Raw genomic sequence first — 14,647 nt, forward strand, 5'->3', positions numbered from 1 at the left:
GCGTGTGTACGAGGTGTACGGAGCGGAGCCGCGTGTGTACGAGGTGTACGGAGCGGAGCCGCGTGTGTACGAGGTGTACGGAGCGGAGCCGCGTGTGTACGGGGCGGAGCCGCGTGTGTACGAGGTGTACGGAGCGGAGCCGCGTGTGTACGAGGTGTACGGAGCGGAGCCGCGTGTGTACGAGGTGTACGGAGCGGAGCCGCGTGTGTACGAGGTGTACGGAGCGGAGCCGCGTGTGTACGAGGTGTACGGAGCGGAGCCGCGCGTGTACGAGGTGTACGGAGCGGAGCCGCGCGTGTACGAGGTGTACGGAGCGGAGCCGCGCGTGTACGAGGTGTACGGAGCGGAGCCGCGCGTGTACGAGGTGTACGGAGCGGAGCCGCGCGTGTACGAGGTGTACGGAGCGGAGCCGCGCGTGTACGAGGTGTACGGAGCGGAGCCGCGCGTGTACGAGGTGTACGGAGCGGAGCCGCGCGTGTACGAGGTGTACGGAGCGGAGCCGCGCGTGTACGAGGTGTACGGAGCGGAGCCGCGCGTGTACTAGGTGTACGGAGCGGAGCCGCGGGTGTACGAGGTGTACGGAGCGGAGCCGCGGGCGTACGAGGCGTGCGGAGCCGCGCGCGTACGAGGCATGCGGAGCGGAGCCGCGCGCGTACGAGGCGTGCCGGGCGCATACGAGGCGTACGGAGCGGAGCCGCGCGCGTACGGAGCGGAGCCGCGCGTGTACGGGGCGTATGGAGCGGAGCCGAGTGTGTACGGGGCGTACGGAGCGGAGCCGCGCGCGTACGAAGCGTACGGAGCGGAGCCGCGCGCGTACGAGGCGTACGGAGCGGAGCCGCGCGCGTACGAGGCGTACGGAGCGGAGCCGCGCGCGTACGAGGCGTGCGGAGAGGAGCGGGGCGCGTGCGGAGCGGAGCCGGGCGTGTACGAGGCGTACGGAGCCGGGTGTGTACGAGGCGTACGGAGCGGAGCCGGGCGTGTACGAGGTGTGCGGAGCGGAGCCTGGCGTGTACGAGGTGTACGGAGCGGAGCTGGGCGTGTACGAGGTGTACGGAGCGGAGCCGGGCATGTACGAGGCGTGCGGAGCGGATGCTGCCCCTCTCCAGGAGCGATCACAGCAGCACGGCATGAGACGTTCTTGTACTACACTGACTGTCCTGACAGAACACAGCTCGTCAGGACATAGCCCCGACCTCCAGCGACAGCCGGACAGTCCCATTGGATCGGGGACGGTTGGGAGGTTTCTGTATATAAGTTGTGTGTGATAATTGTAGAATTATTAATGTCTCAGCATAAAAGGATGTGCCTGAGTGTTTGTGCCGGGGTCCACATGCATGGAGGGGTTGAGGCGGTGCTGGCTGTATTATGCAGACGGCATCTGCCTGTAACAGTAGTAACCAGAAACTACTAGAAACTCTGCACCAAAATGAAGCAAATCCTTATTCTGGGAGCTTCGCCTTGTACGTAACACCCCCGGATCCGGTACAAGCCGGGCAGATGTTCTCATTCATGTCACTTTCTGCTTAAGGTTCTGCGGTTTTCTGGCCAACTATAAAAAAGAAAAAGCGTAAAACAATATTTGTTTCTGCTGCATTGACATAAGTACAATCTTTCATGATATATAAATCTATTACACGTCGGGTCAATGCTGTAAAGGACAGTAAAGTGCCATGGTTGTGGTTGTGGTTTTTGGGTCTCTCTACTTGCCTCCCAAAAATACAATCTGAAACTTGTAACTACTGATCTCTCCACAAGAAAAAGCCGACAACTCCATCAATGGGATCATTTTATAAAATTAGGTCTTCGCAAGATGAAAATGGTCTCACAAACCACATTTTTTTTTAAATGTTCATAAAAAAAAAACAACAAACAAACAAAAATAATAACCTTACTTTGATTTTTTTCCCCATTTTTCAATACTTTATGTGGTAAATTGAATGTTGTCATTCCAAACAACAACTAGTCCCACAAAACACAAGCCCTCCGTCTATGTAAATGAAAAAACAAAGTTACATTTTTTGGGAAAAAGGGGAGGAAAAAAACAAAAAATTGGTCTTGTCAGAATAATGTAATTGCTATATATATATGTTTTTTTTAAAAATTGAATAATTTTACCCAAAAATTGTGATGTCTTATAATATTATCATTCTTCATGCGAGATTAATCATTAGTCTGTAGATAAATCCAAACATCTGGAAGATGTAGAACAATATATCTGTGATTCTCTTCTGCCAGGATAAGCGCCTCCTTTCTGTGATGGAGAAAACGCTTGAAAGATTCAGAAAGTCCGATGAGTTTTTGGAGCTTATTGTAAAGGGCCTTAATGACGACCTGGGAAAGAAACCACCAGAAACAAAGGATCCAACCAGGTAAGTTCTAATGATCCCATCTGATAAAATGATCAGCTTTATTTCCATGGGATTGTTCTGTAGAAGAGATGGGACCTGCAGCATTTTCATCCTGAACTTCACTATGTATAGATGTAGCAAAGCTTAATGTCACAATTCGCACAGCGCAGTGATAAATTGTCTCAGAAGGTTAGCTCTCATAACAGAATTAACATCACTTATAGTGGAACTAAACTTACAATTTATTTTCAGAATTGTGAAAATTATGGCACTTTGCAAAGCACTTCATTAGTTTCTTTGGCGTCATATCCATAAAGTGATCATATTAAAGTGGCCTCCAGACCCTGCTTTTCCCCAGTGCAGGAGCGTTGCTGGGGTCCTAAGAGATCAGGGACCCCAGCCCCAAAGTACATGTTTCCCCATATAACCTCCCTGCCACTTAAAAGAGGATTTATACCTATATAATTACAGTATACCACTGCTGCTAATCTAAAATACACTATACAAAGACCAATATTCCCAAAATTACTACTATACAAGGCCAAAATGATCCTGCTACACAATGTCCTCTACCATCACCACCACACAGTGAGTCCATATATGAAAGAAAACCCCGCAGGGTAAAAGACGATCAAAGGAGTCCAGGGAGTATAAAATATATCATATTTATTCAGCAATAGAGAAATAGGATGATGGGGGAAGGGACACAACACATATGTGATTGTTAGACATGTAAGCGAAAAAAAGCAAGGCACGCAAGGAAGGGGCCATTCCAGGTATAATGGCTGTCTATAGTATCATCATGGGTATACTAAAATATCCCAAAATAGACACCGCATATATTCCACTGGGGGCAACAGTCATCATATGCAGGTAAATCTCACTAAATTAGAATATCATCAAAAAGTTAATTTATTTCAGTTCTTCAATGCAAAAAGTGAAACTCATATGTTATATAGAGTCATTACAAACAGAGAGATCTATTTCAAGTGTTTATTTCTGTTAATGTTGACGATTATGGCTTACAGCCAATGAAAACACGAAAGTCATTATCTCAGTAAATTAGAATAATTAACAAAAAACACCTGCAACGGCTTCCTACGTGTTTAAAAATGTCCCATAGTCTGTTTCAGTAGGCTCCAAAATCATGGGGAAGACTGCTGACTTGACAAATGCCAAGAAGGCACTCATTGACACCATCCACAAGGTCCCAGAGTTCCAATTTTCCTTTGGAAATCAAGGTGCCAGAGTCTGGAGGAAGAGTGAAGAGGCCATAATCCAAGCTGCTTGAGGTCTAGTGTGAAGTTTCCACTATCAGTGATGGTTTGGGGGGCCATGTCATCTGCTGGTGTAGGTCCACTGTGTTTTATCAACACCAAAGTCAGCGCAGCCGTCTACCAGGACATTTTACAGCACTTCATGCTTCCCTCTGCCCACAAGCTTTTTGGAGATGGAAATTTCATTCTCCAGCAGGACTTGGCACCTGTCCACACTGCCAAAAGTACCAATACCTGGTTTACACACAACAGTATCACTCTGCTTAATTGGTCAGCAAACTCGCCTGACCTTAACCCCATAGAGAATCTATTATAGAGAAACTATGGGGTATTGTCAAGAGGAAGATGAGACACCAGACCCAACAATGCTGTCGAGCTGAAGGCTGCTCTCAAAGCCACCTGGGCTTCTTTAACACCTCAGCAGTGCCACAGGCTGATCGCCTCCATGCCACGCCGCACTATGCAGAAATTGATGCAAAAGGAACCCTGACCAAGTATTGAGGGCATTTACTGAACATACATTTCAGTAGGACAACATTTCGGATTTTAAAAACATTTTTCAAGCTGATGTTATAAAGTATTTTAATTTACTGAGATAATGACTTTTGTGATTTCATTGGCTGTAAGCCATAATCAGTGGCGTACCGCCAATGGTGGCAGGCCCCACCACTGCTATGTGGCCCGTGAGCCTCGGGGGAGCGAGGAGGATAGGTGAGTATTGGGGGGGTGGGAGGTTACGGCGGCGGAGGAGCGGGCACACTCAGTAGCGGCTGCTGTAGCTACCACGTGTGCCCGCTGCTAAAGGGACATGAATATTCCCTCTTCTCCACTTCCATGGGCTTGGAGAAGAGGGAATATTCATTCTCTTTAGTAGCGGGCACGGAGGAGCGCTGAGCCATGGCTCCTGCTTACAGTGCCCGCTACTAAAGAGAATGCATATTCACTCTTGTCAACGCTCATAGTCCCGGCGTGGAGAGGAGTGAATATGCTGGCAGCAGCTCACCTCGGCTACTGAGAGCGCGCGCTGCTCAGATACCAACATGATCTGCTGGCAGACAGAACACAGCAGCTCTGGAGCAGAGGTGAGGAAGGAAGGTGAGTATAAGTGTTTATTTTTTGTGTGTGCAGTGATGGGGCCACACATACCAGGATTGGGGGATGAGGGGGCCATGCATACCAGGATTGGGGGATGAGCGGGCTACACATACCAGGATTGGGGGATGAGGGGGCCATGCATACCAGGATTGGGGGGTGAGGAGGCTATGCATACCAGGATTGTTGGGAGAGGGGGCCATGCATACCAGGATTGGAGGATGAGGGGGCTATGCATACCAGTATTGGGGGATGAGGGGGCCACACATACCAGGATTGGGGGATGAGGGGGCCACACATACCATTCCTGACCCCATTTTTGGCGATCGGATATTTCCCTGGATCTCGTGTATCCTGCTGCATATTGCTGTATATAACATAGGCTTACGTCATGTGAACAATGGCCAAATAGCTGTTGGCTGAGAACTCGTCCTGTATGATAAAATCTGCGATGGAGGTTCCTAATACGGCTTCCAACGAAGATGTGAAATCATCCAAATGTATAAGAACTAGCGAGTGATAAAGGAGACAATGGCTGGTAGGTAATAAGTCATTACCTGTCTGCCAATATCTTCTTCTGGAAGACTTCAAGATATCATGTATTACATATTACATATTATTCTGAAAGAGCACCATGTAATACCACATGTGTCCTGGAGAGGCCACTACGTCCAGCAAAACACAGCTGATTGCTGAGGGTGTTCACTGCCGGACCCCGACTATCAACTGATCGCCTGCAAGTCCTCATTTGGGGGCAGGAGTTGTTCACACTTGGCATATTTTGTGATTCATGAGGGGAGGACAGTAGCCGGATATAGACTTTTTCTATAAAGTCAGATTAAAGGGGTTTTCAGGAATGTTTTTATGTAATATATAGGAGGTTCCCAGTGGTAGAGAAAACACACAGAGCTTTACTTTCTCCTGCTGCTCCAGCTCTGGATCTTCAGCGCTTCCTGTGCTCTATTGTGACAGGCTGCAGGGGTGATGGCTCAACTTCAGCACACATCATTGCTGCAGCCAATCACTGAGCTTAGAAGCTCTGTCAGCGTGGCCACTGAGCCAAGTGATTGGCTGCAGAGCTGCAGTCATGATGTCACCCTTGAAGCCAGTGACTAAAGATCAGCGGCAGCGGTGAAGTGCTGGAACTGGAGCAGGAGGTAGTAAAGCTTCATCTGTTCTACTTAAGTGACGATTTATAGGATTTATATTTAAGTGATGAAAAATAATTTGCTTGTGTCGCCACTTTCCGAGATCTGAAGGCCGCGGCGTTTTCATGTTTCGGGAATGGGGCTGCGTGAGGGCTAGTTTTTTGCACCACAAACTGATGGTTATATTGATATCATTTTGGGGTATATACAATGTTTTGATTGTCTGTTATTATATATTTTTTCTTGTTGCAACGACTGAAAATCTGTAATTCTGGCATTTTATGTAATTTTCTAGTTACGCCTTTTACTAAATGGATTAATTTATTTTATATTTTGATGGATCTGACTTTTACAAACGCAGCGATACCAAATATGTGTATTTTTTAAATGTTTTATATTTCTTAATTTTTAATGGGGGGAAAACTGGGATGATTTGAACATTTATACTTTTTTCATTTTTTTTTACTTTTCACTGTATTTGTTAGTCTCTTTAGGGGGCTTGAACCTGCAATCTGATTGCTTGTGCTATATACAGCATTGTTATATATAGCAGAAATCACGGTCTCCTATGAACACTTGCAACAGGCTGGCTGTCACAGGAATACAGTGATGACAGACAGTGTGCAGTGATGGGGCCACACATACCAGGATTGGAGGATGAGGAGGCCATGCATACGAGGATTGGGGGTTGAGGGGGCCACACATACCAGGATTGGCATTGTGAGGAGGCCCCACATACCAGGATTGAGGGATAAGGGGGCCATGCATACCAGGATTGGGGGATGAGAAGGCCACACATACTAGGATTGGGGGATGAGGAGGCCACACATACCGGGATTGGGGGATGAGGAGGCCACACATACCAGGATTGGGGGATGAGGAGGCCACACATACCAGGATTGGGGATGAGGAGGCCACAGATACCAATATTTGGGGATGAGGAGGCCATACTTACCAGGATTGGGGGATGAGGGGGCCAGGCATACCAGGATTGGGGGATGAGGGGGCCACGCATACCAGGATTGGGGGATGAGGGGGGGGCACGCATACCAGGATTGGGGGATGAGGGGTACCATGCATACCAGGATTGGGGATGAGGTGGGCCATATATACCAGGAATGGGGGATGAAGAAGCCATGCATACCAGAATTGGGGGATGAAGAGGCCATACATACCAGGATTGGGGGATGAGGAGACCATTCATATTAGGATTGGGGAATGAAGAGACCATGCATACCAGGATTGGGGGATGAGGGGGGGCCATGCATGCCAGGATTGGGGGATGAGGGGTGCTATGCATACCAGGATTGGTGGATGAGGGGTGGCCATGCATACCAGGATTGGGGGATGAGGGGGGGCCATGTATACCAGGATTGGGGGATGAGGGGTGCCATATGTACCAGGATTGGGGGATGAGGGGTGCCATACATACCAGGATTGGTGATGAGGGAGCCATACATACCAGGATGGTGAAATTTTCCAGTAGCTGCTGCATTTCCTACCCTAGGCTTATACGCAACTCAATACGTTTTCCCAGTTTTTTTGTGGTAAAATTAGGGGCCTCGGCTTATACTCGGGTCGTCTTATTTAAAACATACGGTATTTTAAAATCAGTGAGTACGTGGTGCCCATAATACGGCAGGACTGTGTGGTACATTATACTATATGGGGGCTGCATTTTACCCTTTGGGGTGTGAAATATACTGTATGGAGGACTATGGGGAGTGCATTATATTCTATCGAGGACCATGGGAAGTTCATTATACTATATGGAGGATTATGGGGGGTGCATTATACTATATGGAGGATTTTGGAGGGTGCATTATACTATATGGAGGATTATGGGTGGCATATTATACTATATGGAAGTCTATGTGGGGCCATTATGATATTTTGAGGGCTATGTGGGGGGCTGTTATACTGTATGAAAGCAATTATACGGTGTGAAGGTTTGTGTGGGGTCCATCATACTGTTTGGAGGGCTGTGTGGGGCCATTATACTGTTTGGAGGGCTAGTGTGGGCCATTATACTGTATGTAGGCCCATTATACTGTATGGGGGGCTGTGTGGGGCCATTATACTGTTTGGAGGGCTAGTGTGGGCCATTATACTGTATGTAGGCCATTATACTGTATGGAGGGCTGTGTGGGAGTCACAGTTGGGGGAATCATACTGTGTTAGGGTCACCATACTTTGCCTTGGGAGTTGAAGTGGGGTACAATAAGGTCATTATACTGTTCATGTAGAGGCTAATGTGGAGGAATGCACCATGGGGGTATCATACTGTGTTTGGTGGGCACTTTTATTGGCATCATACTTCATGGGGGCAATGAAAGAGGAATCTAGGACTTCAGTAGGAGGAACATTAGAAAAACTAAGTAAAGGCTGGAAAGTTGTGAGATCGGCTCTTCTGTGACACAGACAAATATTCATTTATTTAGGAGCTGAAACTCCTAAACCCTTCATCCAATTTTAATGTGGATACCCTCAAATGAAAGCTGAAAGTCTGAACTTCAACTGCATCTGAATTGTTTTGTTTAAAATTCATTGTGGTAATGTCTAGAACCAAAATTAGAAAAATGTTGTCTCTGTCCAAATATATATGGACCTAACTGTATAAGAGGTGTGTGTGCCATCATACTATAAGGGGCTATGGGAGTCATCATGCTATATATAAGGGGCAGTGGGGCCATCATATTATATAAAATGGGGAGTGGGTGCCAGAATACAGTTTATAAGGGGCTGTGGGGCCATCATACAGTATAAAGAGAGCTGTAGGGGCCATAATATAGTGTACAAGTGGGTGTGGGGGCCATCATACAGTATATATTGGGCTGCGGGGGCCATCATACAGTATAAAGGGAGCTGTAGGGGCCATAATATAGTGTACAAGTGGGTGTGGGGGCCATCATACCGTATATATTGGGCTGCGGGGGCCATCATACAGTACTGTATATATGGGGCTGTGAAGGCCATTATACAGGATATAGGGAGTTGTAGGGACCATCAAGCCAGTTATAAGGAGTTGTAGAGATCATCATACAGTGCATAGGGAGCTGTGGGGACCATCAGACAATGCATAGGAAGCTGTAGAGACCATCATACAGTGCATAGGGAGCTGTGGGGACCATCATACAGTGCATAGGGAGCTGTGGAGACCATCATACAGTGCATACGGAGATGTGGAGACCATCATGCAATGCATAGGGAGCTGTGGGGACCATTATGCAGTGCATAGGGAGCTGTGGGGACCATTATACAGTGCATAGGGAGCTGTGGGGACCATTATGCAGTTCATAGAGAGCTCTGGGGACCATTATGCAGTGCATAGGGAGATGTGGGGACCATCATAGAGGGCATAGGGAGCTGTGGGGACCATTATGCAGTACGTAGGGAGCTGTGGGGACCATTATACAGTGCATAGGGAGCTGTGGGGACCATTATGCAGTTCATAGAGAGCTGTGGGGACCATTATGCAGTGCATAGGGAGATGTGGGGACCATCATAGAGGGCATAGGGAGCTGTGGGGACCATTATGCAGTACGTAGGGAGCTGTGGGGACCATTATGCAGTACGTAGGGAGCTGTGGGGACCATTATGCAGTGCATAGGGAGCTGTGGGGACCATTATGCAGTACGTAGGGAGCTGTGGGGACCATTATGCAGTGCGTAGGGAGCTGTGCGGACCATTATGCAGTGCATAGGGAGCTGTGGGGACCATCATACAGTGCATAGGGAGCTGTGGAGACCATCATACAGTGCATACGGAGATGTGGAGACCATCATGCAATGCATAGGGAGCTGTGGGGACCATTATGCAGTGCATAGGGAGCTGTGGGGACCATTATACAGTGCATAGGGAGCTGTGGGGACCATTATGCAGTTCATAGAGAGCTGTGGGGACCATTATGCAGTGCATAGGGAGATGTGGGGACCATCATAGAGGGCATAGGGAGCTGTGGGGACCATTATGCAGTACGTAGGGAGCTGTGGGGACCATTATGCAGTACGTAGGGAGCTGTGGGGACCATTATGCAGTGCATAGGGAGCTGTGGGGACCATTATGCAGTACGTAGGGAGCTGTGGGGACCATTATGCAGTGCGTAGGGAGCTGTGCGGACCATTATGCAGTGCATAGGGAGCTGTGGGGACCATTATGCAGTGCATAGGGAGCTGTGAGGACCATTATGCAGTGCATTGGGAGCTGTGGGGACCATTATGCTGTGCATAGGGAGCTGTGGGGACCATTATGCAGTGCATAGGGAGCTGTGGGGACCATTATGCAGTGCATTGGGAGCTGTGGGGACCATTATGCAGTGCATAAGGAGCTGTGGGGACCATTATGCAGTGCATAGGGAGTTGTGGGGACCATCATACAGAGTGTAGGGAGCTGTGGGGACCATCATACAGTGTATAAGGAGCTGTGGGGACCAATATACAGTGTATAAGGAGCCGTGGGGACCATCATACAGTGCAAAAGGAGCTGCGAGGACCATCATACAGTGCGTAGAGAGCTGTGGGGACCATCAGACAACGCATAGGGAGCTGTGGAGACCATCATACAGTGCCTAAGGAGCTGTGGGGACCATCATACAGGACATAGGGAGCTGTGGGGACCATTATGCAGTGCATAGGGAGATGTGGGGACCATCATACAGGGCATAGGGAGCTGTGGGGACCATATGCAGTGCATAGGGAGCTGTGGGGACCATCATACCGAGCGTAGGGAGCTGCGGGGACCATCATACAGTACATAAGGAGCCGTGGGGACCATCATACTGTGTATAAGGAGCCGTGGGGACCATCATTCAGTGCATAAGGAGCTGCGGGGACCATCATACAATGCATAGGGAGCTGTGGAGACCATCATACAATGCATAGGGAGCTGTGAAGACCATCATACAATGCATAGGGCACTGTGGGGACCATCATACAGGGTATAGGGAGCTGTGGGGATCATCATACAGTGCGTAGGGAGCTGTGGGGACCATCATACAGTGTCTAGGGAGCTGTGGGGACCATCATGCAGTGTATAGGGATCTGTGGGGACCATCATACAGTGCATAGGGAGCTGTGGGGACCATCATACAGTGTGTAGGGAGCTGTGGGACTATCATACAATATACAGGGTGCTATGGGGGCACTCAGGACATTATTTCTTTTAAATGGTGCATCATCAGATATTTCTTCTTTCACCACCCCGAAATCATCGTCCATAGACTTGAAGAAGAACTTTGTAGTTGGGTGTAGTTTGATTGTGGCTTTAAGAGGGCATTATTACTTAAAGGGGATACTCAACGGTATTTGTTGCTTGGAGGGAACACTTCAGATATTGAAACTTTCATAAGAGCATATCTGGCATTATTACTTGCTAGGTAGCACAGTGGGGTCTTTACTACTTTCTATGGGGCGCTATTATTTTTATAGGTCCCCTCTATCTGGCACACAGTCTTTGTAGCATTAATTGGTGGAGGGTAATCATAGTAATGACATAATTTTTGAAGTATTGAGGTTCCTATTCCACGTCGGAGGAGCAGGCAGCATGGGGAGGTTGTGCAGGGTGGGAATAGATGGGGACGGTGCTGGAAATGTGAGAAGTCAGATGGTCTTTGTACAGTGTGTTTTTTATGTAGAGGCAATGGTCATATCATAATACTATGTCCTCACTGTGTAGTGTTGATGGTAGAGGGCAATGGTGTACTGTAATTATATATGTATAGGTCCTCTTTTAAGTGGCGGGGAGGTTGTATGGGGAAACACCTACTTTGGGGCTTTGGCCCCTGATCTTTTAGGACCCTAGCAACGTCCCGGCATACAAGGGATATCGGGCACAAAGTGTTCTGGAGGTTTCCTTTACAGTATGAAGCATTTTCCACACAGTATCCTTCCTGTGTAATATACTCCAGGACTGGTGAGGCGCACTGTCGCTCCCTATTTCGCCATAACTCGGCCTCAGCACTGCAGTGCTGATCAGTAGGTCTCCTTACTTGTTCTTCGGTTTCGCGCACTATGTCTTCCACTACTGGCGCCCTTGAACCCTTGCACTCGTGACTCCCACTAGTACATCATATTCAGTGCTGCTTTGGGGTCCGTAACTCGGCGTCCAATCCAAGGACCCTTCTCTGTAAGGCCACTCTGTCTCATCGGTCCAAAAAAGTCGGGCGCACTTCATGGCCGCCTCATATAGAATTAATGGAGCAGCATTTTAACATGCGGACCACCGTTCCAATCTAAAGGGGATGACGGTTCCTGTAGATTGGAGCTTGTTTTCATTGGACAACTCCTTTAATTTTTCACACACTGTTTCTGCATTTAAGTCTATTTTTTGGTAAATATTCGATGACCTGGTGTAATTTGTGATGTGTTGTTCTTCACCTGAGGTTGTATTGACCTCATTTTATAACTTCTAAGGACCAGACTTTTTTTTAATATATCCTGAATAGAACACAATAGAATTGTATGGAAAACATTATTGTGTTCTTCAGAATTCAAGGCAACGTGTCCTTATGAGATCTTTTTCTTGAAGGTATATGGCCCTCAGGTTCTTTATCACCATGCAATCTGAAGAGCCAACTTAGACTAAGAGTTGCCACCACTGGGCATACACCATGGTGCAGCAAGGGCTAGCAATCTGTCCCTCCAATTGTGTGGGTACTTATTGCTTAGGGAATGTCAGCCCAATTCTTCTTTTTAAGGGGGTTCACTGTCTGTGCATCTCTGTGCCCGAAGAATATTAACCTGGTGTTACTGTATTACTGCTGTTCCAAGTGGCAAGCACATGGTTCTCTTAGAGATAGGACCCTTGTTTAACCCCAAGTAGACTTGAATTGGAAAGGCCACTGGTCTGGACCAGGACTCTGGTTGTGTCCGGTGATGGCGGCATGCACGGTTTCTATGTACGTGTCTGTGTGTAGTCAGAAAAGCATTTCAGTGGTGGCCTAATAACTGCAAGGACCGACGGAGGTGTTGGAGAAAGGTAAACGAGTGGCTGCAGAACGGTTGGTAAATGTGGCCACTTCATGGGAATATTGGCCACTGATGACTGAGGCCTCCCTCCTGGTTTGGTCCTGGAGCCCCGCGGCCACTTTTGAGCATCTTTCCTGTTTTTTACTGTTACACAAGCCCCTGTGTCTCCTGTATTCTGCGGCTGCGTCCCGTTCTTCAGTCTTCTTTCTGTAGCATGGTGTGTACGACGTCCTGGATACAATGTTACTGCTCCATCACAGACTGAACCCCAGAACAATTGTCATGGAATTTGGTACCAGAGTTCTCTCTGTGTATGGAGCCCCCATATTTTGTGATTACTCTTATCATTCTCACTGTGTAAGGTGAAATCCAGGAAAAAAAACACACAAAACAATATATATATATAATTATTTTTTTTATTGAAATAGCAATAAGCAACATTGTAAAGAAAATATTACTGGTCCTTTAAGAAATTAAACTATGGTCACAGTCACTCTCAGATTGGCCCCGGTGGAGACCACAAAACGAGCTGCGGTCATTGGGGACCACCTGAGAGTCATTGGGACCCAAAGATCCAGAAGAAGGCAAAGAAACCCCCCCAAAAGAATTCTGATTCAGGGGGGGAAAAAAATTCCTTCCTGACCCCATTTCTGGCGATCGGATATTTCCCTGGATCTGGTGTATCCTGCTGCATATTGCTGTATATAACATAGGCTTACGTCATGTGAACAATGGCCAAATAGCTGTTGGCTGAGAACTCGTCCTGTATGATAAAATCTGCGATGGAGGTTCCTAATACGGCTTCCAACGAAGATGTGACATCATCCAAATGTGTATAAGAACTAGCGAGTGATAAAGGAGACAATGGCTGGTAGGTAATAAGTCATTACCTGTCTGCCAATATCTTCTTCTGGAAGACTTCAAGATATCATGTATTACATATTACATATTATTCTGAAAGAGCACCATGTAATACCACATGTGTCCTGGAGAGGCCGCTACGTCCAGCAAAACACAGCTGATTGCAGAGGGGGTTCACTGCCGGACCCCCGACTATCAACTGATCGCCTGCAAGTCCTCATTTGGGGACAGGAGTTGTTCACACTTGGCATATTTTGTGATTCATGAGGGGAGGACAGTAGCCGGATATAGACTTTTTCTATAAAGTCAGATTAAAGGGGTTTTCAGGAATGTTTTTATGTAATATATAGGAAGTTCCCAGTGGTAGAGAAAACACACAGAGCTTTACTTTCTCCTGCTGCTCCAGCTCTGGATCTTCAGCGCTTCCTGTGCTCTATTGTGACAGGCTGCAGGGGTGATGGATCAACTTCAGCACACATCATTGCTGCAGCCAATCACTGAGCTTAGAAGCTCTGTCAGCATGGCCCACTGAGCCAAGTGATTGGCTGCAGAGCTGCAGTCATGATGTCACCCTTGAAGCCAGTGACTAAAGATCAGCGGCAGCGGTGAAGTGCTGGAGCTGGAGCAGGAGGTAGTAAAGCTTCATCTCTTCTATTTAAGTGACGATTTATAGGATTTATATTTAAGTGATGAAAAAAAAATTCAGAAATTTGTAAAAATAATTTGGTTGTCGCCACTTTCCGAGATCTGAAAGCCGCGGCGTTTTCATGTTTCGGGAATGGGGCTGCGTGAGGGCTAGTTTTTTGCACCACAAACTGATGGTTATATTGATATCATTTTGGGGTATATACAATGTTTTGATTGTCTGTTATTATATATTTTTTCTTGTTGCAATGACTGAAAATCTGTAATTCTGGCATTTTATGTAATTTTCTAGTTACGCCGTTTACTAAATG

The sequence above is a fragment of the Phyllobates terribilis genome, unplaced genomic scaffold, assembly GCF_046119375.1.
Source record: "Phyllobates terribilis strain yellow unplaced genomic scaffold, ASM4611937v1 Scaffold_120__1_contigs__length_5212024, whole genome shotgun sequence".
Classification (NCBI taxonomy): Eukaryota; Metazoa; Chordata; class Amphibia; order Anura; family Dendrobatidae; genus Phyllobates; species Phyllobates terribilis.